General features: G+C 48.7%; 1 long non-coding RNA gene across 3 annotated transcripts in view; it reads left to right on the forward strand.

Moving 5' to 3' along the window:
* The first annotated feature begins 578 nt into the window (after positions 1-578).
* The window catches only part of LOC118973939 (uncharacterized), a 39,632-nt gene continuing 12,598 nt past the window's right edge, over positions 579-27,612 (forward strand). The window contains exons 1-3 of one of the 3 annotated variants that reach the window (XR_012122916.1): positions 6,821-7,382; positions 11,084-11,372; positions 21,067-27,072. This is a non-coding gene — a long non-coding RNA (uncharacterized lncRNA). Of the gene's footprint in view, positions 1,764-6,807; positions 7,383-7,925; positions 8,811-11,083; positions 11,373-21,066; positions 27,073-27,612 lie in introns of those variants that run through there. The other 2 variants (XR_012122917.1, XR_012122914.1) reach the window with 2 other exon arrangements.

Here is a 27,612-nt window from a genome sequence, read left to right on the forward strand (position 1 = left end):
AGGTTCTGTCAATACCACCTACTTACTGGGGTCTAACATCAAACACCATAAAATCCAGTCGTTAATATTTATTAGACATGGGACCCTTTTCATTGCAGATTGAATGAGATGACGCTCACTTGCAGTAATTCAGGGAACAACCCAGTCTGAATCTTAGACTATTTGGAAGAGTTACAGTTACACACCTAAGACAGACAGACACTGCCTTTTAGGAGTCAGTAGGGAGCTCTGATACTGAATATTTAACAGTGACTTATTTCCTGTAACAATTATTTGTGAGCGCTTCGGATGTGTTGAAACAATGGATTCTCTGATGCGTTTTGACACTTTCCCCAAATACTGTTTATACATTTAAATTGCTGTGTGAAAGAAGACGGAGGGCTGCTGGGCCAAGTTAAACCTCAGCCTAGCATAGAGACTTTCAGATCAGTGAAGTTTGAATTAAGGAAATCTCACCTTGGCTCACAGTAGGTTTTCCCTGTTCTCAGTGTGAAATATGCAGGGCGAAGGAGAGGCCCTAGAGACAACATGTCGGAGGATTAAGAGATTTTATGGGGACAGTCAGTGGAAAACAGAATTCAGGGAAGTCGTATGTCCTTCACGGGGTGCGCCACTGAATACAGGCTTCACCATTGGCGTGTTTGTGCAGCACCCGAGCTCCCTGGCGCCAGCTTTCTGCACGGTGTTGCCATCTGAGGAGTAGCAGAGTCCTGCCTTTGTCTCATGGGATGGGAGGACTTGCCCAAGGTCGGTAAACTGGTGGAGCCCTGAAGGGCAGACTGCGCACCGGAGCCCAGTGTGCCGTGCAGGCTGCGTAGCAGCTGGCTCCTCTGACGCCCAGTTAGGCAGTGACCAGGCTGCGGGGAGGAGCACCCCACTTGCTATCACAAGCATCTCTGCAACACTTTCCTTACCGGCCCGCATTGTGCCCTGGAGCCAGGAGCACCATAATGAAGTGGGAGTGTGAGGTGCGGGGGGCTCGGGGTTTGCTTTCGAGGAACCGTCAAGAGTGCCCAGGTCTAATGTTGTCTCTCTTTTGGCGAAGGATCTGGGGGTGAAACTTTGGCCAGTGAACAGAAGAAATTGCTATGGAATACTCCCCCCTCTACTATTTTAATCAAGGCCTCTCTGACTTCAGCTTTTTTAGGGTGCTTTTCTTTTGGGGTGCTGGGCTAGAAGAAGGCCCTCTCAAATTCTGTCCTTGAAGCAGTAGGCACAGCAAGTGCTCTGGAGTCAGCTGGCTCTGAAGTTCTGGGGACATTGTGAAGTCGTCAGAGTGCAGGTGACATATCCATTTCTCATCTCTTGCTAGAAATCACCTGACTGGAACATGAATTACTTTTGTGATGCAGAAACCCTTGGCTATGTGAAGCAAAGCTTCACTTTTTTGGGCTTATTTTTAAAGGGGAGAAGTGCTGATGTGGGCCAGATGACAGTCACCTTGGAATCATGTGCTTGTGTCTATAACCGGCTTGCACACCTCTTGCTAAATGTTTTCCTGTTTGTAGAAGCATGTGGCTGTGTTGAAAGAATTTCACAAGAGCGCTGGCCCATTTCTCTTAGAGTCCTTCCCACATTTTATTGCCTGCTTCTGCTGATAAGAAATGCCAATGCAGTTTGGGTCGAAACTGCATCAGAGAAGAGTCAAAGAGCTAAATCCAGAGAGAGCTTCTTTTAAAAATAGTGTGACCTGGCCTTTACAGTCTAGGTACGTGCCACCCTCTTCACCTGAGGATTGAATCCACAGAGTGCACCCCTCAAAGGTAGGTGGCCACTCTCGCCCCGTTGCCTTGGTAGTTCTGGTTAACACCCAGCTGGCCAGGTGCAGTTAATAATAATCTCTCCATTTGCTCTCAAAAATGTCCAGTTGGACAATATATATAATAAGGCACGCAGCTCATTTCTAGCTCACAGGTATTCTGAAACACTCAAGATTTTTCCTAGTTTCTTCACGTTGCATTTTCTTTGCATCTTTACAGCTGGTCTGGTGTGGAAAAACAATGCCATTTATTTCAGTCTTTCATGGTCTAGTGGCACATTTTCTTATCCCTGGCTCCTTTAGAAAAAACTAAAATGTCAAAATGTACTTGGTGTCCTTTGACCAGGTTCCACCTGCAGACTTAGAAAGGGAGGCGTGTTTCCCCAATTTCTCCTACCCTTGAATGCCTAGGCAGTGGGAATGGAAGTGACCGTTAAAAGCACTGGGTAGAGGGGTCTGGGCCACACGGGCATTGAGCGCTCTCGCTGCAGGAAGGATGCTTGTGCTATTATTCTGTCCTGCCGGCTGTTGCAGTTTTATAATGTAGTTTCCCCAGATTCCTCAAGGAATGTTTCTTCACAAAGGCCTGCTCTTGCGCTGCCCAAGGGAGCCGGTCTGTCTCTATTTTCCCCTGCGCTTTTTATTGCTCAACGCTTGGTGACCGTCTCTCGGCTGTTTCAGCTGTCAGCGTGGACTGGTGGACCTTGGTTGGCCTCTCTGTGCTGACCTGGACTGCTGGGAGGCGATTGCAGTTCTCAATCACCATGAGACCGTTGAGGGAAAGGTGGACCTTCCAAAAGGCTGTCAGTGCAGCAGCAGGAGGTAAATCTGGCAGGAAAAGGGAGGAAAACAAGGCCCATTGCTTTCCTGTGAGACAGAATGCGGTGTGCGCTGGGCGGTCTACAGAAATGGCGCCGGCAGGAAGAAAGGAAGCACCGCATTGATTTGTTCCCTGGTATTGTTGATACCGCACAACTGACACTTGATTCATTTATCCACGGGTTCATAAATCATTCATGAAGTGCCTACTAAGGCCACGCAGTGTTTAGGCATCATTCCAGAGACTTCTAAATAATTATGACTGATCCCGGAGCTCAGGGAACCCTGGGCTTAGACGGGTGACCGGCTGTGACATGACTCTTCGGGAATTGTCTCTGAAGGGAAGGTAGGCCCGGATGTCCTGGAGGCCCAGAGGGGCACCCAGCTCAGTCTGGGTGAGCCTCAGAGGACCCAGCAGGGGGCCAGCCAGATGAGGTATGAAGGCGGGCAAAAGGCAAGCTCTCTTCCAGGATGACATGCCTAAGGCACCAGAGAGTTCAGAATGGCCAGGGGAAGGTTCTTACGGGAACCTAGGGAAGATTCATGCATTCATTCTACAGCTATGCATGAAGGGCCTTCTCCGTGCGCTGTGTGAAGCCCACGTTTATGAAGGGGAGAACAGAAAGGCAGGAGAGATTGCGAAGGGTTTGTGCCCCAGCAGAAGGGGTCCTGACATTGCTCCAGAGCCGTGGGCCGCATCAGGAAGGTTACCAGGAGCGACGTGATTGGGCCTGTGTGTCAGCTCTCCCACTTCATCTTCTGCAGGACCCGGGAGAAGCACCCGTCCTCAGCTCCATTCTCCTGAGGAGGACTTTGAGGCGGGGAGCAGCTGAGTAGCTTGCCCAAGGTTGCACAGCATGGTAGAAGCGTGGGGGGCCGGGGCGGAGTTTGGGGCATTGAGAGGAGGAGGGGCGGAGGGCAGATACCCCCACCGGAGGCCAAAGGAAGGGCCTGGATGACAGCTGGCAGGGAGGGAGCTGTGCAAGCCGGTGGGCAGAGTCCAGCTCTCCTGTGCCTGGCGCCCTCCCAGCTTCCTGCTGCCCCGTAACTGCTACTGCTGGAACCCTCCTTGCAGGACAGGCAGATCATATCTCAAAATGTCCCTTGTTTTAAGAGAGCATGGGATGTGTGCTCAGGGGCGTGTTGCCAGCTGCAAGACACACCCCTTCAAATCTCCTTAGATGGGAGAAAGCTCTGTACCCAGCTTTGTTCCCATTTAAGGCTCCCAAGGGTCCAGCACACACTAACCTCCCATCCAGCAGATTGAAATTCCACCCATCTTGGGGGCTCATTGCATTGGCACCCTCTCTGGGAGGTCCTCCGGACTCTCCCAGTCAGACAGGGCTCGTGCCACCCCCGCTTCCCCGGGTTTGGCAGCAGCGATCAACTGGTTCCAAATTCTTATCCACAGTCACTTGTGTTTCTGTCTTGACATCTTGGAGGGCAGAAGCTGTTCCTTATTTATTTGCGTGCTTTGTTTGTAGTTGGTGTTTAATTAATCATACTGAGTAGGTGGTCAGTAAAAGGATTTAAAGAAAGGGAGAAATGTCCTGGTGGCGGTTTTTTTTTTCTTCCTTTTCTTTCCCTTTTATGGGTCATTTTGCAACCAAGCTATTCTTGCGGGCTATCCTTCTGATGTTTCTGTGTCCTCTCTCTATGTTCCCAGGGTTCTTGATTACTTTCCCATTCATGCCTTCATCAGCCTGACACATATTAGAATGAGCTGTGTCTCTGTGTGCCTGCACCCCCTGCTAGCCTCTAAGTCCTTGATGGCTGGGTTCTTATTCCTAAGTGCCAAGTCCTGTAGCTGGAACTTAGTGGAGGGTGGGAAGTGGCAGCAAAGTGGGGTGGAACGCCACTCCCCCTGGATGCCCCTCTCCAATTTCCCCTTGCCCATCCCCAGCACACAGCCTGTTCTCCCTGGGCCAATCAGCTGCACCCTTCCATCCTATCTTAACGGGGCGCAGGTGGCCCAGCCTCGCTCCATGTCCCCTCTGTGCTTCCTCTTGGTCTTTGCAGACCCAGGCTCACACATGATGTTGCAATGATATGGGCTTCAGCTTTGATCAAAGCTGAAAGCTGCAGCTGAGGCCTGAACTGGCTGGGAAATGAGCAGAGGCGTCCTTCAGCCAGTTGGGCCACAGTGTGCAGACCTGTGGTGCAAGAGCCTTTGCCACAGCGGCAAGTCAGAACCTTCTAAGAGATTCCTTTAAGATGGCCACACCATGGGGAAGGAAAAGGGCCTGCAGATGGAGAGTAATATCAGAGGGTGCTCCGTGACCCAGAGGAGGGCAGTTGCGCTTGCCGTCGCTGGCTGCCTGCCAGCTCACTCCCGCCCTCTTGATAAAGAGCGCAGGGTGAGGTGGAAAGGAGAAGGAGGAAGGAAGAGCACGCATGTTCCGGCTACTTCCTTCCAGTGTAAACACTGCAAGCAGGCTTGTTCTGGTAGCATGTTCAGTGGAAATACATGTTTCTACTGGACGCAATGCAAGAATTTTTTGCTCATGGAATTTTCACTCAACAATAGGGAAAAAAAATTGTTTTCTCACAGGCAGTTTTGGTTCCAAATATGGATTTGACAAGTATTTCCCCAAATGCCACCAGGACTGCAGCATGCAGCTGCTATGGAAATTTCAGAACTCTTAAAAGAACCCCAAATGCATTAAAAAAAAATCACTAAATCACAAATTTAAATTGTGCGTTTTATTGTTGCTAACATTTGAGTATGATGATTAGAGAGACCTCAGAGATCTCGTCTAAGAAACTGTAAGCTTTCATTTAGCTGTTGGACTTTTTGCACTTTCATTTAGCGTCATGGCGAAATACGAGCAGTCTGTTTGGCTAGTTTCACATCCTATTCATTGTAAGTTTTACTTTCTGGGGCTAAGACATTGATGTTTGGGTTTTCAGAACAGAAAGATGATCTTGAATATGAAACTCATGTATCTTTGTAGCTTTTTTATTGCAGTCTCACCACTTGGTATCGTATGTCAAAAATGGTCCAGGGTATCTCCTTAATCTGACGTGAACTCTGCTTGGTTTAATGCTGTTGTGATAAAGCATGCCAGCAAAATTAAAGAAAGTTGGTGTCTTCTACTCCATGTGACAGTATTATCAACTCACCCTAGTGCCTGTCACCACAGGGCCAGATGCAACTGGTTGGTTCATAGAAGAGAATTACGTGACCCCCTGTTAAGATTGGGCTGGGAACTTCCACTGGGCCATGCAATTCTGTCAAAAATGACTCAGCTTTTGCATGGCTGTGTTTTTAAAGCTCTTTTCATTCAGGCTTGATACTGGTTTTCTCTCTCAGTTCCATCTAGTTAATTTTATTATCTTCAAAATGTAAAACTACCCTGTTCAATTTTAAATTAATTTATGCACTGAAGATGTTGTTTTAGGAGAATTTCTTGTATGAGGACATCCAGTGGGTAAGACCATGTTGACTTCTTAGAATCCATCCTGGGATTAATGGTAATTCAGTTTACATGCATTAAAAATCTATATGAAAACTGTCCCCAGCGTTCACATGAACTGACTAATGTGGCTTATGGAAGGTATCTTGGGCACGTTTATAGACAGACACAAGAGATCTTAACAGTCTCCGTATGTGCACCCAACACAGGCAGGGGTGGAGTAGGACCAGACAGCAGAGGGAGGATAGCTTTTCATTTTAAATCTTCCCTGATTTTGAGTGTTACACCTGTAGGACTTTGACTCAATTTTACCTTTTCCAATCACCTGAATTGGCATCATCACTGGGATGCTTATTTAACGTAACTGTGTAAATCAGATCCGATTTTCTTTTGATCGTTAAAGGAGGGGTTGGGAGTTCACTCTGGTTGAGTTGGAACGCCTCCTGGACAAAACCCTGAGCTCATAAAAAAAGTCCCTGTCTTGAGGCCCAGGTGATGCTTTCAGGGAAATGCTGGTCATGGAGAAAGCTGCAGGTAGGAGCGCTGACTTTGGACTTCCCTGTGTATGAGGAGACTGCTAACCAGCATGGGAGAGACAGCGGCTGTCAGAGGAGGAGACAGAATGTGAATACATGTGAAGCAGGTGGCAGAAGGGGTGGCAGCATGAAGCTGGCCATAGGAAGTCCTGGAGTGGGGCCAGACCGCAGCTTGGAGCTTGGGCTGGGGACAGGCTGAGGCAGCTGGCTGTCACATCAGCGCAAGCTGGAGGGGGTGGGATGTGGGGGAGGGTCCCGGGGGGCTTCAGGACTGGCCAGAGCCCCTCTGGAGACTGGGGCTGAGTCTCACGAGGCTGGAAGGGAGGTGGATGGCCAGACTCGCAGGACGATGTCAGAAACGGGCCACTTACAGCAAAGACTGAGGCTGAAACACAAATAAAGCAAATCTACCCCTAATCAAAGGCAGTACCTGTGACAGCCCCAAGGGAAAAGGTACTGAGCCATCTCTACTGCCTGGCCTGCTGGGTTTACTCATCACGGAGAGGAGAGGAGAGGAGGGCTGGGATTGGATGGAAATGATGGGAATACTCAAAACACAAAAGGGAGGGGCGACGTAAGAGGCGGCGAGCGAGCCAGCCCATCAGAGGGAGTGGTAGTGGCCTTGCTGCCCTGTGGAATTCTCTGTGAGGATTGGCTGTGAGGGAGGGTGTCCCTTTATGACTCCTCCTAGGCCTGGTTCATACATTACAGGCCACACTGGTTTTGACATAAGGCGAACCCAGGCACACAGCTGGGGTGAAGTCGCTCACTAGACCGTGAACATCGCATCTTGTATTGCTTCCTTGAACAGAGGTGACTGGGCCACTTCTGTCCAAACTGCCAGGGCTACAGGTATTTCCCCTGGTGATCACTCCCTGAGATTTCCTTTTTCCCTCTCGCTTTCCATCACTGGGCCTGAGGGAATTGGGGTTGAGGTGAGTAACCGGGTTTGGGTTGATTCCAAACTGACCGAGCTGGGACTGGGCTCAGGGGAAGGCCACTTGGGGATTTGCTCCAATGCCTAGTCGGCAGTCGCCTTCTGACTCACCATCTACTCCAAGTAAGTGATGTCTGAGCAGAAGGCAGAGCAGAATGTGTTAGAAAGAGAGGTTGAGATCAAGTTTGCAAGCCCGCATTCTGGGATTTTTATTGTGAGCTGACTCAGAAAGAGAGGCTGCCCATTTTAGAAGCTGCTGATTATTGAGGGGCCTACAGGTGACAGTGATACTCACCTCCAGGACAGGTGGTGACAGGTGCAGGGAGCCGGCAGAAGAAAGGCAGTGGGTGAGACTGTGAAATGATTTACATGACCGGGAAGCTGGGTGCAGAGGGCAGGGGACCAGAGGTTTGCTTTAACGAGTCTGGGCTTTCTCTCCACGCGCTCTGCAAACCAAGCTGAAGCCATCCGTGAGAGCCCAGGCGGGGAGCAGCAGCTCTGCTCAGGGAGCCTGCAGTCCTCAGAAGACCAACTCAGGCACCAGGAAGGAACTCCCCCTCTCCTCATGGTGTGTCACAGCTTCAGGGGTGCAGCCCCAGCCGCCTGGGGCACCAGCCTCACCAAACCAGTTCGCTGAAGGGCCTGGTGGAGACTGGTGCTGACTGGGGGTGGGAAGGACAGGGCGTCCCCTGAATGGCATGCCTGCTGCACATCCTTCTCCCAGGGAGTGACTCAGACTGAGGTGGGTGGGAGGAGGCCCAGAGGCCCTGAGCCCCCAGACAGGCCATGCACGATGCCGCACCAGGGTGTCCTGGGAGTAGTGTGGTCCTGTCTTCTTGCCCGTGGGCAGCCAGTGACCATAGTGCGTGGGGCACTTATTCATAAATGGGGCCACCCTACCTCTATGCCAACTGCAGAGAGAGGGTGGGGCCCAGCTACAGGGTGGGGGAACCCCAGGATCTTTGGGACCCAAACCCCAGATGCATGTGCTGGGGTTCTGCTAGAAGGGCAGGCAGGGGGGCCTCATTCTCAGGAGGAGTACAGAGACCCTGTCATTTCCCTCCTCTCCCCACTTGCTCCCAGACAGCCCCCCACTTACCTCTGCTTGGCTCCTTTCAACCCTGAGCCCCGAGTCTGCCCCAGGCCTCGCACTGGGCGCTGCCATTGGCAGAGAACAGGCTGGGCCCTGGCAGTGTTCCGTCACCGCCAGCAGAGCAAAAGGGCGTTTGTCAACTAGCCTGGAAAATGGAGCATGTCCTCTGTTATGTACATGGAAAGAATTGCATTTAATTCCAAATTATTTCAAACATTATAGTCTTAAATAAAAAATATTGACTAACAAATGCATCTTCAGAGCAGGGTCTTTCTTAAACACTTACCAGTGTTTGCATTTTGAACTGTAAGGTAATACGCTGTGTTACAGATGTTGAAAAAAGAAGCCATTCTCTCCTGCCACCCTAAGGCATCTGCTCTTCTAGCTCGTGGCTGGTTTCTACCCCTGTGCATCAGTACTTTACATGTTTGCAATCTTGGGGCAGATGGAATTTTGCATATTGCTTTTTCACCTGGCTTTGAATGTTAAGCCTGTTGGATGTTTCTGGGGCGTCCTTGCAGTGAGAGCAAGCACCACACTCTTGAATGAATGTACCTTGAGTCACTCGGGTCACTGGGACAGGGTCTGCATGTGAGCTGGGAGGTGCCTACCATTGGAAGCTTCAATAATAGCATCCTTCAAAGTTCTAAAAAGGGAAAGGGAACATTAATTTTGAGTCACGGGAAGAGGAAAATTCAAGGTGTCATGGTGTGTCCTCACACCTATGTAGGCCGCCTGCAGGGCCAGCACCCCCTGCTGACAGGGCTGCGGTGGTGGTGGTGGGGGTCTGGGCAGCTCCAGCAAACCTGATGGAGGAGTGGATTTGGGGGGATTCCCCGCTCCTTCCCCTCCTTGACAGCAGCTGCGAGCTCCCAATTGGTCCTCTCCTCCTCGCCCCATTCCTGTCTTTCACCTTGCATTTGTGCACCTGGGAAGCCAGGGTATATGATGGGAGGGGTCTTCAGGTAGGTGGGTTTGTGGGCGCTGTGGTGCTGGACTGAGCAGAGCAGACCCCGCCCCCCCGCCTGGCTCCTGCTCCCCCGTCCTCCCCAAGTCCATCCTCAGGTCTGGGGATGGAGCTTCCCATGACATGTTCGCCTGGGTCCTTTCTCTGCCTGCCTGAGATACTGCATTATTTAGTAGTGGAAACCTTGCCTTCTTACAAAGTCATGATTCATGTACAGAATCTTGGAGGAGATGATACACCCAAGTGGCACTTGCAGAGTGTTGCTTGGGATATCATTTTGTGATGGACCTTGTTGTCTTGGGGAGAAGAGCTGCCCCCTGATCTGTGAGGGGCCGATCCTGGTGACTTCAGCCCCTTCATGATCTGGAAGCAGTGGACCCTGGCCTGGCTGAGGTGCCATCAGTGCCAGGCAACCCAGAAGAATACAGAAGGCAAGAGGGGTCCATAGTCGTGGGATTGTTGGAGAACAGTGGGAGAGGGATGAGGGGAGCAGGAGGCGACGGTGGGGCCAGCTGCCATCAGGACAGACCGCAGGCCAACTCTGAGCTGGGGGAGGCCGCCCGGGGCCGTGGCTGATGGGCTCTGGGTGGGAGCTGCTTTCGGCCTCCTCTCATTAAATCCCTGCAAGGCGGGCATTACAGTCCCATTTTGCTGATGAAGAAATGGTGCTCGGGAACGTGAGCTGGTCACTCTGTTGCTAACGGGGCAGAGCTGAGCTGCCTGCTGGGCCTAGGTTCTGGTTGACTTTGTTGGAAAGAAGGACTCAACCTCCAGCTTCCTTCCCTGTGCCAAGGTGGGGAAGGGAGGAAGGGAAAGAGGAGAAAGGCCTGGGAGTACTCAGTGTGACTAAAGGCTCAAGTGGCTTGTGTGTTTTCAGTCTTCTAATTCCCACTCTGCAGAGCCTGGGAATAGTACAGGTGCTAATGGCCAGACCCGTCAGCCGCCACCTCTCCTGAAGTCTGGGTACCCAGAGCGGTGTGCACAGCCAGCACTGATTTTTGTGTTCTTTTCAAAGCAATAAATGTGATCTAACTGTGGTCCCAGAAACAAATTAAGATCAATCCCCAACCAAACAGGTAACTGAAATCCATGGGCTATGCAAGAGGTGGCTCACATTTTGAAGTGCAGAACAGAATGAATGAAGTCAGCTTGGACGCTAATAAAGGCTTTCTGGCATACATTTTAAGACGCGGAGTGGTGTACTGCAATGAACCTAAATTTAGAGATGGAAAATTAGAACCAAGCTACCTATTTATTAACTCACCACTTTGCAATGAACTGTCATCGTGTTTTGGGTAGGTCTCTGGATAGTGCACATACTACTTTCCCTGTTGAAACCATAAAATTTACATTTTCTTGAGCATCTTGACTTTGGTTAACTTTCCTATGTGCTCTATTTTAAGAGCTGTGTTTCCTTTTCATCCTATTTCTTTACTAAATATGTATTTCCAGTGTTTTATAGTTTTCCTTTATGGCAACAACTTGATTTCACTGCAATTCTTGCAATGTTCTCAGGTGGGGCATAATTACTGGCTGCCAATTACTCTTTTATTAAGGGATATGCTACAGCTGATTTTAAAAGCATTTCTCCTCGTGAAACTGACAAAAGAAGGCCTTTTTGGGAGTCAGGCTGACCCTCCGCACAGAGCGTGCCTGCCTGCCCTGAAGGCGAGCGGCGTCTCCACTTCCAGACAAAGGCTGAGAGCTGCAAAAGGCCCCAGTGGCCCTCCTTCCCTTCTCGTTCCTGGCCGGAAGGTGCAGGACACCGTTCATATGTTCATTAAATGTAGCAGCACCGAGAAGTGGTGACTCAACCTTTCGTCGGAAGGAAAACTGTCAAAGTGGGTATGTTTCTCCCTGGGTAGCCATTCTTAAATTTTGAAAACTGTAAAAGCAGATCAAATATCTGAAGAGGACAAGCAGAGAGCATAAGTCATCCATTTATTGTGTTCATTCATTCTATTTAAAAGATCCAGTTGTTATTTCAGTGGTCTTTAGATGGTACCAGAGTTTGGATATTTGCGCGTCTCTAACTGTGACTCCCCTGCACGGAGCTGGTGGCTGTTAAGAGTTGTCGGTGCCTGTGTTTGTTCATGGCTCTCAGTCAAGTTGTTTCATATCCCTAAGGCCTCAGTGTCCCTACCCTCTAGTTGCACGTAGTCAGTGGAGATATAGAGATATTGGCCAAACAATGACATAAATAAAACATGTAAAATCACAAACAGGGAAGTGCTTAAGAAGTCTGGTTCAGGGTATCTTGCCAGTGGGTTTCAGGCCCCAGCAAGTTCACTGTGGACTCAGCGTGACCAAAGAAATGACAGTAGGATGTTCTTGGGGTGAAAGGGTTATACCCAACTTTATTTCCACGGTGGCAGGTCAATCACTAAAATCCCATCCACTCAGAGCAAGTCTTCATGCAGCAAGCTGGTCTCTGCCTCTGGGCCTCTGTCCTCGGCGCTGCCACCACTCCAGCCTCTGCTCTCCTGCAGCCATGCCACCGTGTTGCCCAGACCACTGGGCAGAGCTCTTCATATAGAGTCAATAGCAAGGTATTGCCCACACACATGTAGTGAGCTAGCCAGCCACGACCAGGTGAGAATCCTGGCCACAGGAACTCTCATTGTATCCACAAATGTGCTCAATGAGGATATTCCAGGTTCAGGAGAGTGGGAAAGGTTCCTGTAGAAAATGCTCTTGAGGCAGGACCTGAAGGATGGGTAAGAGCTAAGGAGGGGAGACAGAGAGGGAAGGGAGCTCTCTGCAGAAGGAACCGCATGAGTAAAGGACCTGTGGTCAGAGGGAGTGAGGTATGTATGAGCAACTGAAAGGCCAGTGTGTTTGGGGGTCAGAGAATGAGTGGTAGGAACCAGGGCACAGAGGGTCTTACAGGGCAGATTCATAAGTTGTCTTTTATCGTAAGGGCATGAGAGAGCCAGCAAAGGGTCTCACGTGTGTGTGTGTGTGTGTGCGCGCGCGTGCACATGTGCCTGGGAGTCTACCGGCAGGCTGCTGGTGGTGGTGGTGGTCATCACAACTTGAGGTGTTTGTTAGGGTCACTGTGGCTTCAGGTCAGAGGGAGCCGAGCAGGTGCAGGAAGTCTAGCAGGGGTCCACCACAAAGGCCCAGGTTGGAGAGGATGGTGCCTTGGGCAAGGGTGTGGTATAGAGATGGCAGAGGGGTGGGTGGCTTTGGGAGTCGCCCGCAGGGTTTGGTGATAGTTTGTCAACAGGCTGTGCAGAACAGTGAAGGGCTCCAACCCCACATCTGGGTAAATGCGGGCCATTCCCCAGGCCAGCCAGGGCACGCTGGATTAGGAAGGGATCATGACCCCTGGTTACCCCTCAGCTGTTTGTTTGAGTTGCCAGTGAGATGGCCTAAGGAGAGGACAGGCAGGCAGTGAGGTGGGTATGGACTGCGGAGAGCTTCGGGCTGACGCACACATTCTGAGTTGTCCATGTGGGGACGAGGCTGAGGCTGAGGTGTGGCCGGGCTTCCCCAGGAGAGAAGAGAGGATCTGGCTTTGGTCTTGAGGAGCTCTAGGGGCAACTAGCTTGGGGACGGCCTGAGGACGTGGCAGAGAAGGTAGGCTGGAGAGGTGGCAGTTAGTGTCTGAGGGGCTTCCAGGGTGGGAGCGTGGTGGACGGAGCTGACTGCTGTCGAGGGGCTGAGATGAGGGGGAGACGTCTGTGGTTGGACTTGGGATACTGAGGTCCTTTGCAAGTTTTGATCATAGTGGGATTTTGTAGAACACAATTTTCATGTCATATCAGAAAAGACTCTTTCTTATTAGAGGCAAGATTAACTGAGATGATCTCAGCATAGCTCTCGGGCTTCCCGAGCACTGGAGTGCAGAGAACTATCCTGTTTTCTGTAAGAAGGAGGATCCATAATGGGTACATCAGATTTTCTCACCAGCAGCAGTGCCGAGTTCTGGGAAGGGCGATTCCTGGTTATGAGACCATCCTGTGCATTGTGGCTGTTTAGAAGCTGGCCTCTGCCCACTAGCTGCCCTTGTAGCCTCCCTCCCCAGACGTGACAACAAAAAGTGACCTGGTCAAACATCTCCTGGGGTGGGGGATGTGGGCAAAATTGTCCCTGGTTGAGAAAGACTCATTTAAATATAATAACTTTAGAAATGAATTTGATAGGCTTGTATTTCTTCTTAGTTTCATCAACTACCAGCTGTATGGGTTGGGCATCCTTGGAATGGCTATGACGTCACAAAGACAAGTACTGGGAGGGGAAAAAAATCATTGATTTAGTATCTGAATAGCATGGTGGCCACCCAGTACTCAGCTACTGTGAAAAATAAAACATAGGGATGGGCTGACCCTGCAGGTTTTCTAACTTTTAGGAAGCATGAAAGCAGACAGTTTGTGTCCCATAGGAGAGAGAAGTACCTCTCCCTGGTGAAAGCACAGCCCACACCTGGGGGCACAGTCTGCCAGCCGTTCCCCCCCGCCCCCCACTTTGGGGCTTATGCTTTGCAACAAGCTTCTGTTAATATTTAGGAAGAGACTTATAGCCCTTCGATGTTAAAAAAAAAAAAAAAGTGAAATGAACATTGCTAATAGGATGGCGCCCTATCTCCCAAAACATATAATCTCCTTTCTGGGGTTGGCAAAGTTTGCAAAATAAATCTCATCCAGTGCCACACTGACTGCAGTAGTTGTCTTTGACACCCTGTGCTATTGAAATCCTTAACGCCTTCAGCTGACTTCAGCAAACAAATCTAACAACCTAGTTAAAACCAAATAGTTTTATAGAGATGCCATAAGTTCTTTCTTAAGTTATAGCAGGACAGACTTAGAGAGGCAGACAATAAAAGCCCTGTGGTCGCTCACATACGATATGCTGCCGCAGAACATGAACACAGCGATGCCAAGCCAAGAGGCAGCCCGGGACGGCTGGGCTTCTGGAAATCAGAGCTCCGTTTGCTCAGCGCTCCTCTGTGCCCAGAACAAAGGGTGTTTTGATTTCCTGCTGTGTTGCACGGTTTTTCAGGGACATGTGTTTAATGATTCTTTTTACGTTAAATGAACTATAACAAGAATTGTACTAATAGGCTCTGATGGGATGTCGTGAGAAAGAGCGCACACTTCCCGCTAGAATGTGACGGAGTTTGCCGGTTTCCCGGAGAAGCCATGCACACTGGAGCAGGCGCTTTCTTCCGTCCGGATTGGACAGCTCACCAGTCAGGGGCCTGAGGCCTTGGAGGGGGAATCAGACTTCGCCTCGTCTGCCTTCTCCCCATGGTAGTTTAGAGAAGGTTGTCCTTTGGTGTCACGAGGTGCGCCCTGGAGCTGGTAGCTCAGAGCTCGATTTCTGTGTTGAGTTGGCCTCATTATGATCCAGATACTGAGCATTCTGTATGGAAATCGTGGAGGCTCTGCTGTAGGATATAACCCAGAATAGCAAAGGCAATGTAAAAGGAAGAAAGGGGAAGAGCGAGGAAGGAAGAGTTTTTATAAGCCTCTCCTTTGCACCTATGGTCTCAGGGCAGAGTCTTCAGGTGTTTCTAGGCTGGCATGGAGGAAGCCACCTTCGTGCTCACGAGGCCAGTGGGAGCCCCTCGTGGGGTCACCAGCCCATGAATCTCTTGATAAGTATATTAGGGTTTTCCAGAGAAACAGAACCGGTAGGATCTATGCGTATATATATATATACACATCCTTCCCGTGATCTTCCGTCTGCAAGCCCGAGACCCCAGGGAAGCCCATAGTGTGATTCCGTCTGGGTCCGGAGGCTTGAGAACCGGAGAAGCAGAGGGGATGGATTCCAGTCTGGATCTGAAGGCATGAGAAGCAGCAGCACCGAAGGCCGACGCCATGTCCGAGCTCTCCACTGAGGCAGAAAGGGCTAGATTCTCTCCTCCTCCACGTTTTTGTTCTCTTTGGGCCCTCAAGGACTGGATGGTGTCCACCCGCCCTGGACAGGGCAAGCTTCATTACGGAGTCCTCTGAGTCAAATGCTAGGCTCCCCTGGAAACACCCGCACAGACTCACTCAGAAATAATGTTTAGCCAAATATCTGGGCACCCGGAGATTCAGTCAAGCTGACAAATAAAATTAACCATCACAATGAGGTTTTGAGAAAAGCTGTTCTGATTCTAGAGATGCCAGGATTCACCATGGAATAAAGGGCATTAGTGCCGAAAGGAGCCTGTTAGAGCTTCAGGAGCAATGAGCTCATGGGGAAGCTGAGGCTCCGCGTCGCACACGGGGCAGAGGTGGGGAGCGGGTACCAGGACCTTGAAAGCTGAGCAGAATACCTCATGCTGACACTTTGGGGTGATCATTTGGCATGGTCCCCCAAAAAGACAAAATAGCAAATGGTGAAGAAGCTCTGGGGCCAGCTGGGCATGCTTAGGTGCCCAGGCCCCACGGGCTCGCCTGTTTCAGTTGGGGCCACATGTCGGCACTCCCCTGTGGTCTGTGACCCAATTGTGAGGGGATGTTGCGTCTTTGTGCCCCACTGAGCTACCCACGCCTTCTTTCCTTTTCCAGTGAACCTTTGCCTTAGAGCTATCAGCCATGCATATCTCAGAAGTCAGGTTGGTTACCCCTCCCAAGGACTTGCGTATGAAACTTTCTCCTTTGATTCTGGCAGTGATTTGAGTGCGCGCCTTGGGGGCCACATGTGAAGCCCTGATGGGAGGTCCTCCGCGTCCCGATGACCAGCAGCAGGAGGTAAAGGGCGGGTCTGACTGCAGCAAGCCCAGGAGGGCCCATCGCCTCTCCCTGCCTCAGCTTCCTGGCCTCTCTCCACTTCCCCCTTCTACCTGCTGACCTCACAACTTCCCCCAAACCTAACCGACAGGCTAGAAACCCACAGGGAAGCCTGTGGTGGGAGCTCTGGGCCTGCAGAGGGGGAAGGGAGCCATTGTGCTTCCGGTGCTGAAAGATGGCTCCCACGGAGGGCCTTGCTACCTGCACTCAGTGGCCTTTTAGAGACGGGGCCCCTGCGGCCCCATCCTGAGCTAGTCATCCAGAAACAAGAAGAGTGCCCGGGCGGCCCTTGTCTTAGCTCAGCAGCTGGCGCAAAGGCGCAGGAAGCTGTTGGCCGCATATGCAATGATTTTTCAAAGAAAGCGTTAACTTTTCATCACTACGTTTGGAACATTTAACCTACTTAAGAGGAGTACCTCTTGGCTTTGTCAATGTGAATTTCTTGCAGAGAAGCGTCCTGTTTGTTAGTTCTCTTTATTCTGGGGCTCTTAGGCATTTTCAGATAGTTCTAAAAATCAGCAAATATTTATTGCGCATTGAGCACAGCTACCTATGGTGGAGATTCGAAGGAGGGTGTAAACAGTCCTTCCCACCTTCCCAGGGCTTCTAATCTCCAAGGAAAGCAAGAGTGAAGCCAGCTAGCAATAAAATAGCCACGATCTAAATAAATAGGACTCCCCAGAGCAGTCCAAGGGCCAGGGGGCTCCAGGACTGTCCTTTCTGAGGGAGGCAGGCTCTGGCTGGGATTCCAGACCTTTGAACTGACCTGTTAGTGGCACAGACACAGAAGGAGGTATTCTTCAATTGTGCCTGCAGTGGAGGGAACATGGTTTATGCTTAATTTTTTTTTTTTTTGCTCAATATTGGTTTCCATCCTAGAATTTCACACTGTTTTATCCTCAGAATAGTCTTGTGCAGGATCTTTCTAGGAGACTGATTCTCTGTGTCATCAGGAGGTTACAGGGACCAGGGACCTGTGAAATGGGGACTGTGATAAAACTTAAACAGCTGAGGTTGCTGATAAGTGGGTTAACTAACATGCATAAAGCCCCTGAACAGCCCCTGCTGCTTGCAAGGCCAGTCAAAGCTGGCTGTTAGGGCTCTCCTCGCTTCGGAAGCCTCACACAGACCCTGCGGGAGAGGGGCTTTTATCATTATGTCACATATGAGGAGAACAAGACCCTGGACCGCAAGTCTTCTCACAGGGATCATGTGACAGACACGTCATTAGAGGCCGTGTCTGTCCCATCACCTCCCTCCTCCCAGAATTTCTGCCTCCGAGTATGTATCAGAAAGCCCTGGAAAGCCTTTAAATAATCACTGTAATTTTCAGGGGATAAAATGCCCCATTTTAGGATTGACTACAAAGTTAGTGTCAAGAGATCAGCTTCTGGGGCTTTTCAATACTGTATCCGTGTTGTCGAAACACTTCTTTCTTCTGTTGTTTTTTTCCCCTGCAGATCAAGAGAGTGCTTGTCTCCTAATTACTAAAAAATAATTGCCATTTATTTTTCTTCCCAAAATAAACCTTATACCTGTTTTGATGTCCTTGCTCCAGAAGCATCCAGAAGTCATTATGCCCCGGGGCATGGAAGGGTGATTCCAGGGGCAGGATGAGCCCCGGGGCAGGAACCGGTGGTGCTCAGAAGCGGCAACAGGCGCTTCAGGATGGCCATCCCAGAGGCTCTCGTGCTTAAACTTCACTTCCATAATGAGTGACGTCACTGTGTCCCCGGCGACCCAGGCTGGAGACCTGGCACTGTGGCTGGCGCCTCCTCCTTGCACACCTTGTCCCGTGCCACCCAAGTCGTGCTGTGCTTTCACTCCCCTGCCTCTGCTGGCCCTCCATGGGCTTGCCCAGGATGGGACGGATGAGAGTGCTCAGGTGGCCTGTGGGACAGACACCCCCAGGCGTGTGCCCACAGGCCTCCGTCTGTCTCGAAGCACAGATGAAGTGGATGGGAGGTGGGGCTGCAGGGGGACGTGCAGGAAGCAGTGGAGGCCGGTGGGGGGTGTGGAGCGGGGTGTGTGTGCAGCAGGAGCCATGCGGCCGAAGGCCGTGAGGAGGGCCCGGGTGGGTGGACTTGGCCATGTTGTCCCAGCATGTGGCACCTGTGGGCTCTCCACTGTCTGCACGCTGGGATCTCAGGGCCTCCTGGGCAGGAAATCTTTGTTTGTTCCCCCAGACCTGGCACTGGAGCTTGAACGCTAGTGGGGCCTGGAAGAATTAGGTTGAATCTAACTGGGTCCGGGCACCGGCATTTCCCCTAGTGGAGAATATGCTCAGTTCTGGAGCTTCAGGTCTGGACAGGCTTTTTGCCTCTTGCTGAGAACCTGAGGGGCTTCCAGCCTTCATGGAGGAGGCGCTGCATATGGACCCTCCCTGTGTGCCCCCAGGGGGACCCCGGTGTTAGCATTCGGAGGCTCCCTGATCCCTGTGGAAATCCTTCGTCTGCGTATTCCCTCTGAGTGGCTTGCTTGACTAGTAGATGTCACTGAAAGGAACCCTTTCTCTGGGAAGATTTGCCTGGCCCTCTGTGGGCAGCGTTTTTCAGAAGTACTGGCTTCTCTGAGTGTGGTGAGGGCCTGTCCTGGGAAGGAAGGCCAGAGGCCCAGGACACGGGCCCGTGTTTCAGGAGGTGTAACAAGATCTGAAGTCCTGTTTGGCCAGGGCACGTGTCTCCCCTGAGAGTGGCAGAGGACCCCCCCATGTGGGCAGCCTGGGGAGCCCTCTCCTGCAAGGCTCTCTGTCTGTGCATAAGAAGGCTTTCTTGACCACTTTGGCCAGATGTGACATGTTTCCGAGTTTGAGGGTCTGCAGTGGGTGGCCCCTTTGGCCCTTTGGGGAGGGACCCAGGGCTCCTTGTTGGGGGGCTGGTGGCAGGAGCAGCCGCCTTCTCCTGGCTCTGCACTGACTTCCAGCTCTGGGGCTCTGTTCCCCGAAGCTGCCAGCACCCTGCTTGGGCCCCACTGGTGGGGGCTGTCAGGAGCCCTGTGAGCCAGCCCCACCTTGGACTCTGTGAGGCAACTGGGATCTTGGCTAAGCCTTAAAGATAAAATCAAATCTGTGCTGCCTTCTCTAGAAAGAAAAGCCAACCTCATCCTTATACTTCACCTCTCCCGGTGTCTGGAGGACAGAAGTAATGGCTGGTGCATGTAAGCCACCAATCTTCAAGGGCCCCAACCTCCTTGTCCCCCTGTGTCCAGGCTTCCCCATGACTCCTGCTTCCTGAAGCAATTCATGCAATTGCACACCCTGTCCCCTTCCCCTGGAAGTCCCCTTGGTACAGACCCTGCCCCCGCATCATCCCCTCCTCATTTATTAAACACCTGTGCAGGCAGGTTGTCTCAGGGCCAGAGATGCCTGGCTCCACAGTCCCTGTCCACTATTGATTAGCTGTGTCTCCCTGGGCTGCTATCTAACCCGTCTCAGACTCAATCCTCTCACCTGTCCAACAGGATTCTACAAGGTTATCTCCTTTTGCAGGTGAGAAAGTGCGAGGCACAGTGTAAATTATACAGCTGCTCTTCTGTTTCTTGTCATGCCCGCCAGCCAGGCAGCAGCTGCCCCTTCCACCAAAGTGTGAATCCAGCCCGGTGACCGTGGTCCTGGCTGGGCCCCCGGGCCTTTTCTCATGCTCCCAGCCAGACTCAGTTTTATGTTCTACCTGGGCTTCAGGAGAGAGAATTTTCAAAAACTTGAATTAGAAAAAAATAAGAGTCAAAGACTATTTCTAGCTTCTCAGCTGCTTCAGCAGTCCCTGCCCCTTCTGAAGGAGCTGGGGGGCAGGATGGTTACCCAGCTTTCTCTGTGGCTGTTGTCACTGTCCAAGTTGTTATGTGGCTGTTTGGCCTGGATGTCTGTCATACTGGAACATCAGCTACTCAGAGCAGAAGAAGGGCGGGAGGGAATGAATGAATGATACTGTGCTTATGGTACTTGCACCCAGCTGTCTTCTCCTTTTCCAGGTAGGTTGATAATCCTCTATTGTGCAGCAATTTTTTTCTTTTAATTTCTAGGTTCATACAACTGAAACTGTCTTAGATTTATGTAGAAGAAAAAATTTCATATCACCTTTTTGCTGTGAGCTTTGGGAGGGAGGTTTGGAGTATGGGCCCTTGGTTGGAATTTAGAAGGTGTACAGGATCAAATCATGCCTTTTCTGACTGCTCCGTTCCTATTTATAGCACTGTAATGACTTTGCTGCCCTACTGGCCAAGGTGGAGTTTAAATGACTGACCAAGGGGGGGAAGTAATTCATTTCTTTTTCCCCCAGATGCTATTCCCTCGCCTGCTTTTCTTTCGCTCTCTTCCTATTCAGGTCCTTTTATGATCTTTCTTTGTCAAGGACGTTGCTCATGATTGAGTGCTTTTATCTGCTGCTCCCCAATATATCAATTTGGATAGATTTAGGACAGATAAAAATGCTAAAAATAGCCTCGTTTCCCTTTACACAGAAATCTCAGGAAGATTTTTAACTAATGGCATTTGGCTCGTTTCAATTATTACGGTTACTTTGCTTTGAGTTCTAGAGCCCCCTACAAGCCTAGGTCTTCTCGGCATCAAGGAAAACCTGAGAAGCTTGAATGAACTACCCAGCTGCACCGACTCCTTTCTGTTTTACAGATGTTGAAGAGAGCTGGCCATCGAGAAAACACACAGGGAACAAAAAGGGACTTTGATCCCAAGCTGGACCCTAAGTCTGTATGAAACATGGAGGGTGTTAGCAAGAATGTCTTGCTTTAAGCCAGTTTCATTCTGGGTGAAGTCTGTACTTGAAGTTCCTCTACTAACCTGACTGTGCTTGCAGGTGGGGCAGAACTGATGGAGAACCTGGACCAACCGCCCGCCCTCCTTGGGCCCCTCTCAGCAACCATGAGGTCTACATGGAAGTGTAACTCCAGGTCTTGTGGAAGTGAGAACTGCAGCGGTAGCCCCCGACTCCCCCCACCCCGCCCCACGTCTATTTTGGGGCTTCTGCCTCGGGACTCCTCTCACCTATCTGAAAGGCTGGCTTGAAGTGGACTCATTCAGGACCTTTCTTTATAGAACTCAGAGCCTTTGTTTGTAGCCTTATCTTTGTCCTCATGGCATTAGAAGCAAAGATATTTTCCATTACACTTTTCTATAACGTGCATTCTGCTCCAAGCTCTGCGGTCATGGGTACAATTACACTGAATCCTGATCTGACTGCCAGAATGCAGCCTGAGGCTGAAGACCTGGGACCAGGAATGTCTGATCTGGTGGGTGGACCCTGGCTCAGATCTTACCTAAATCATCAGAGAGGTAAATTGAAACAGAGACAATAATCATGGCCAGCCTCACTCCCCCATCCTACAGAAGGGGTGGGAACTGAATTTTAAGCAGCTGGAAAGATGTAAAGAGTATATAAATTGCATTTTTTTCAATTATGATTTTTTTTACTATTTATTCTGAGGTCCGGTTAGAATGTAATGTGGAATTTTATTAGAGAAAAGCTAGCATAACTTTGTAACCTGCTTCAACTCCTTCAGATACAATTGTGGTCATATCACTTTTAAATTTCCAAATAATTTATTGAGTGCACATATGCCTCTTTGTACCTGCCTCTTGAGGGCACCCTCCGAAATGTATGTAAACCTGGGGATAAGGGGTTACTTAATCAAAAGAAGTTCAGTTAATTCTGCTTCTAAATGTCAGTCAACCAGAGAGCTGCGCAATCTCCCATTGTTGTCTCTTACCACATGGTGGCAGTGTTGAAGGTGAACCTGCACAGCTCTGGGGACACTTCTACACTGTGTGTTGATGTCCTGCGTTCTCCATCTCTGCACCAGTTGGGGTGATGGTCTACTGGTGGCCTCCTGGGACACAGTCCTCCTCGTCCACACTGAGCTTAGCCAGCGTTTCCCTGGATCAGGGCACAGTGCTGGGAGCCAAGCTCTGAGGAGTCACTAGCACAAGCTGTGCCACAGCAGTGCTGCCCAACAAGCTTAGGCCATGTACTGAGCCCACACCAGCAAAGAGATTCCCAAGGACTTTCTGGATTCCTCTTTGGGACCATTGATATCTTTCCTTACAGATGTTGGGTCAGAACCACCACTGTACTTCCTGACAGACCCTTAATGTTGAATGGCTGGCTCTGTCCCTTTCCTTTTCTTTCAATAGGCTCTGGGGCTTCTTTAACAGACCTCTTAGCCTCACCATCAGTGGCCAGTTCCTCATACCAGAAGGGAGATGTTTGCCTTTGCTTGAATACAATATGTTAATTAGGTCCTAAAGGAGAGGCCCAAGCAATGTTTCATCAAAGGAAGAAGATGTCTTCTGAGGTGGATTGCTATTTTACCTGACAAAGACAGGTGTGTGTGTCTATGGCGAAAGGTGGTGGGTTGGGTGTGCGTAGCAAATAGTTTTGACATTCAGTTACAAAAATTTCAAAACCACACAAATAATAGTTAGAATATAGCATTCATTACCTGTGGACTGTGGACTCCCTTAATCTCTCTATAAACTTTATCAGTTTATAAGCTTTATCGTTATCAGAAGTCTCACTAGTTATTTGCTAGTAAATTGACTCAGATGTCTAAAGTTTCAAACCTGATTTCTGTAATTTAAGTAATTCCTTTTCTCAAGATATAATTCTTCAAAATTTGGGGCAAATATTTCCTTAAAAATGACTTTTGAATTTCTAATATTAAAAGCAGACCTACATTAAGAGATAACTTTTAAAAAGTCCTTTGAAATCCATAAGGGCCATGACCCTTAGAGTGATACAAGTGAATGTCTATCAATTCAAAATACACACACAGAGGCAATCAGGGACACTGAATTAATTTCCAAATAGATGCAAAACCAGTCAAAGTCAACAAAGCAACAATTAATTGCATCACTCCCAAACACAACCAGCATTTCTATAGAAAAGAATCACTTGCATTACTATCAGTTTTCAACAACTGTTTTTATTTCAATAACTATTGTGAAATAATTCAAAGAAAATAAAAGGTGGAGATAACTGGGAAGAGTAAACTAGGTAAGACCCACAGTCTTTTTTTTTTTTTTTTTGGTCCATTTCAAAGTCTTACACAATTTTTATAGACACTTGCCTGGTTTTAAGTTCAGAAAAAATGCTCGCTAGCTTGTAGGATATCTTAATGACAGTGATAATTGACTTTGGTACCCAAACTTTAAATCAATAGCTGCATAATCAAAATAGTGAAATAAATGAGATGACGTGTGGAGGTGAATTGCAAAGGTGCACCTTTTTCCTATTTTGCCAAGGATTTTCAGATTCATATCCAATTGTGTATTCTACAGCTCCACTCGCATGACTTATAGTTACCTCAAAATTAACAAGGCCAAAACTTGGCTCCTGATTCCCATTTCCACTGCTCAAAACCCTGTCTTTTAGTCTTACATGTTAATGACATCACCATCCACCCAGTTGCTTAGTTCAGAGAGCCCTAATTCATCTTTGATTGTCTGTTTCTTTTACATCTCACATCAAATTGGACACCCCATATTGTTAGTTTTACTTCCAAAGTATCCCTCCAACCTGACCACTTCCCATAATTACCAGTGTTACTACCCTGTGCCAAGTCAGTACCAGTTCTCTCCTGGGTTACAGTTACTGTCTCCTAATCTGGAGTTGGTCTTGCCACACCCAGTCCTTCCCACCTAAATTCCTTTCCCCAAAGCAGCTAGATGACCTTCTGAAAAATGTAACACAGAACATACCACCCCTCTGCTTAAAATTTTCCAAGGCATTTATATTGCATTTATAATTTGCAAGTCTTTCCTCCCTCCCTCATGTCTTAAAAGGTTTACCTGCCAACTACAGACAGTTACCTTTCTGTTCTCTGGCTGCCTGGCTCCAGCCACACCAGTTTTCCTGCTGTCTGCGAGGCTCTGCTCATTCCTGCTATTGTGCCCTCTGCAGAGACCATTCCTCCAAGATACAGGTCTCAGGTCAAATGTCACCTTCTCAAAGAGGCCTACCTTGAGCATCATGCAGGATTTACCATCACTGTGGTCTGCCCTCCGGTTTTGTGTTTCATCCCCGTTTTCCTGACCTCTCGCTCTTCTCCCATGGCTTTCTCATCTGCTTCCTCCTTTCCTTCCATCCTCTTATTTATAAACTAAACATAGCTTACCAGTGTTTTGCCTATTGTTTGTGGTTTTTACAGAAATAATTTTATGTGTCCTATTCTTAATTTAAAGACAATGAGTAAAATGATTCGCATTTATTTGTATCTAAAAAGTCCTACACACCCAACCAAAGTAAACTGAATTTAACATACAGCTCACAATATATGTTTCTGTAAGCCAGTGGCTCTAATGGAAAAACAATGAAAAGACTCTTCATTGCTTTTCTAGACAAAGGCTTCAGTTCCTATCCTTAAAGTAAGGAATTCTAGAATAATGCATTTCTTTTGTTTTTAATTAAGGTATCATTGATATATAATCTTATGAAGGTTTCACATGAACAACATTGTGGTTTCAACATTCACTCATATTATCAAGTCCCCCTCACACCTGATTGCAGTCACTGTCCATCAGCGTAGTAAGATGCTGTAGAGTCATTACTTGTCTTCTCCGTGCTGTACTGTCTTCCCCATGACCTACCTATATTGTGATTGCGAATTATAGTGTCCCTTAATCCCCTGCTCCCTTCCCACACACCCACCCACCCTCCCTGACCCCTCCCCTTTGGCAACTGCTAGTCCCTTCTTGAAGTCTGTGAGTCTGTTGCTGTTCTGTTCCTTTAGTTTTGCTTTGTTCTTATGCTCCACAGATGGCAAATCATTTGGTGCTTGTCTTATCCACCTGGCTTATTTCACTGAGCATAATACCCTCTAGCTCCATCCATGTTCTTGCAAATGGTAGGATTTGTTTTCTTTTTATGGCTGCATAATATTCCATTGTGTATATGTACCACATTTTCTTTATCCATTCATCTACTGATGGACACTTAGGATGCTTCCATAGCTTGGCTATTGTAAACAGTTCTGCAATAAACAAAGGAGTGCATATGTCTTTTTGAATCAGGGGTCTTGTTTTCTTTGGGTAAATTCCTAGGATTGGTTCAATTATTTATATAAAAGGAATTATTGGGTCTATTCTTAGTTTTTTGAGGAACCTCCATATTGCTTTCTACGATGGTTGAACTACTTTGCACTCCCGCCAAGAGTGTAGGAGGGAGTGACACATCCTCGCCAGCATTTGTTGTTTCTCGTCTTTTGGATGACGACCATCCTAACTGGTGTGAGGTGATAGCTCATTGTGGTTTTGATTTGCACTTTCCTGATTATTAAGTATGTGGAGCATCTTTTCATGTGCCTGTTGGCCATTTGAATTTCTTCTTTGGAGAAGTGTCTAGAACAGTACATTTCTATTATTAATGGAAAATGAAATAAAAAGTGTTCTATTGAAATAGGCTGCCACTTAGGTTCATGTATTCTTGCACCTAACCTATTTTTCCCTTGCCAATTGTTCAGTCATTGCACTGACAGGCTCTCTTTTACACAATTACTACTTTTTTCTCCCCCAGGAAGATAAAAAGGCTTCTTATCATGCATATTAATTTTGGAATTCTTAAAATAATTTTAAAAAACCAGGTGAGATAAATTTAGAAGTCATTAAAAATTGTAGAATAGTTTGACTTTAGAAGAACTTCATACTTAAAAAAAAATCTTTCTTTCTAGCTATAAAAATATTGGCTGAATTAAGACAATTAATTAAACACAGATAGTACCAAAATGGGAATGGGAAAAATCACTGTGCAATGTTTATAAAATATGTTCTTGCCTGAAGTTTCCACAGGCCACCACTTATAGAATGGTGTTATGTGTGGGTCCTTCCCATGGGGTCTGCCCCACATAATAATATAAAGTCTGAACATGGCTCTAATTCAGCTGAAGTTTAAAACGGTCTTGCGGTATAACTTAGCCTGGCTTCCACTGACCGGACAGCACACCATAGGCAGGGTTTGTCATTCTGTAATGGAGCCCTTTGTGCTGCTCTAACACCACACGTTTTATTTGTCAATTTAATCTTAGATATTGAGAATTTTCTCCATGTATATACTTCACAAGAATAGCTTTTGTTTCACTGCCGAGTTGAGTGCATTTTGAACACTGTTTGAATCTCCCAAGTCATTTATCTCTTATATGCAAATCCACGTGGGGATGACACAAAGTTGTGAGTCTAAGAAGGACGTGCCAGGGCAGGTGTTTTATAGATTGGCTTCAAATACAGCTCTAGGGATCGCTTTAAAACATGTTTTTATCCCTGGGTTTGAATGCAAGGGTTTTTTTGGTTTCTGCTGCTTTGATTTTGTTTTCCCCGTCTCCACCTGCTCTGCGCTCCTTGCTGGCGCCTGCGTGCTCTGCTGCGATGCTGCAGATGCAGGTGTGGCCTCCTTTCCTCACCAGTCCGAGAACTCTTGGAGGACAGGCATCTGTCTTGTTCCCGGGTGAGCAGTTTGGTGCCTTGCTAGGTGTCAGGCACAGATGAAGCTCCCAATGAATGTTTACTGCATAAATAACCATGCTAATCTGAGGGATGTATGGCTCAGAGGCCAACAAGGAGATTTCGTATGGTGGTACAAACCTAGTTCAGTCCGCGGCTTGTGAAGACACACAGGAGTGTCTAATTTCTCTGTGTTCTGCTCTTTATGTTTGGAAAGTGTCCAGGTCACCTCTGTAGTGAAGGCACTTGCATTTGAGGATAGACTGGAGGCAGGAGCACAGCCGGTGTCAAGGAGAGAAGCATGGAGTGAAAGGCCTTAGCGATTGTTCAGCCCCCAATCCGCGCAGTGGCTCTGAACCCGGCTAGACCTCAGGTGAGCTGCCTGTGAGCACCATCTGTGCGCGGTCACGCTCACGGCCTCGATCCCTGAGGACCGGAAAGTGCAACTTGAAGAAATGAGTCCAGAGGCAACTATGGGCAGTGAAAAGATAAGTGGGCCTGCAACCAGGTTACAGGAACAGCGCTGGCAGGGCTAGTCATGCAAACTGGGGATAATGCCGCTGAATCCGTAGATAATCTATGGGTTAAATAACAGTGGATGTGAAAACATGTCTGGCACATACGAGGTGGAACACGGCATTGGACCATGACCTGATCCAGGTGCTGGGTCTTAAATTATTCCAGTTTGCCTTTTTTTCTCATTTGATTAATGAATGAATAGTGGTATGTTTGCTTCCCTCTGACCTCACTGACCTGGTAAAAGAATTCTCTTCAGTCACAAGCAGTCCTCTACTCCAGTCCAGGAACCCCCCTTAGTGCACAGGACAGAGCGGTGTCCCTGCAGGACCCAGACCTGAGGCGCTCTGTGAGCAAGGGCCCTGGAGTCCGACAACCTGGGGCACAGTCTTCCTGC

Source organism: Manis javanica, chromosome 1 (genome assembly GCF_040802235.1).
Source record: "Manis javanica isolate MJ-LG chromosome 1, MJ_LKY, whole genome shotgun sequence".
NCBI lineage: Eukaryota > Metazoa > Chordata > Mammalia > Pholidota > Manidae > Manis > Manis javanica.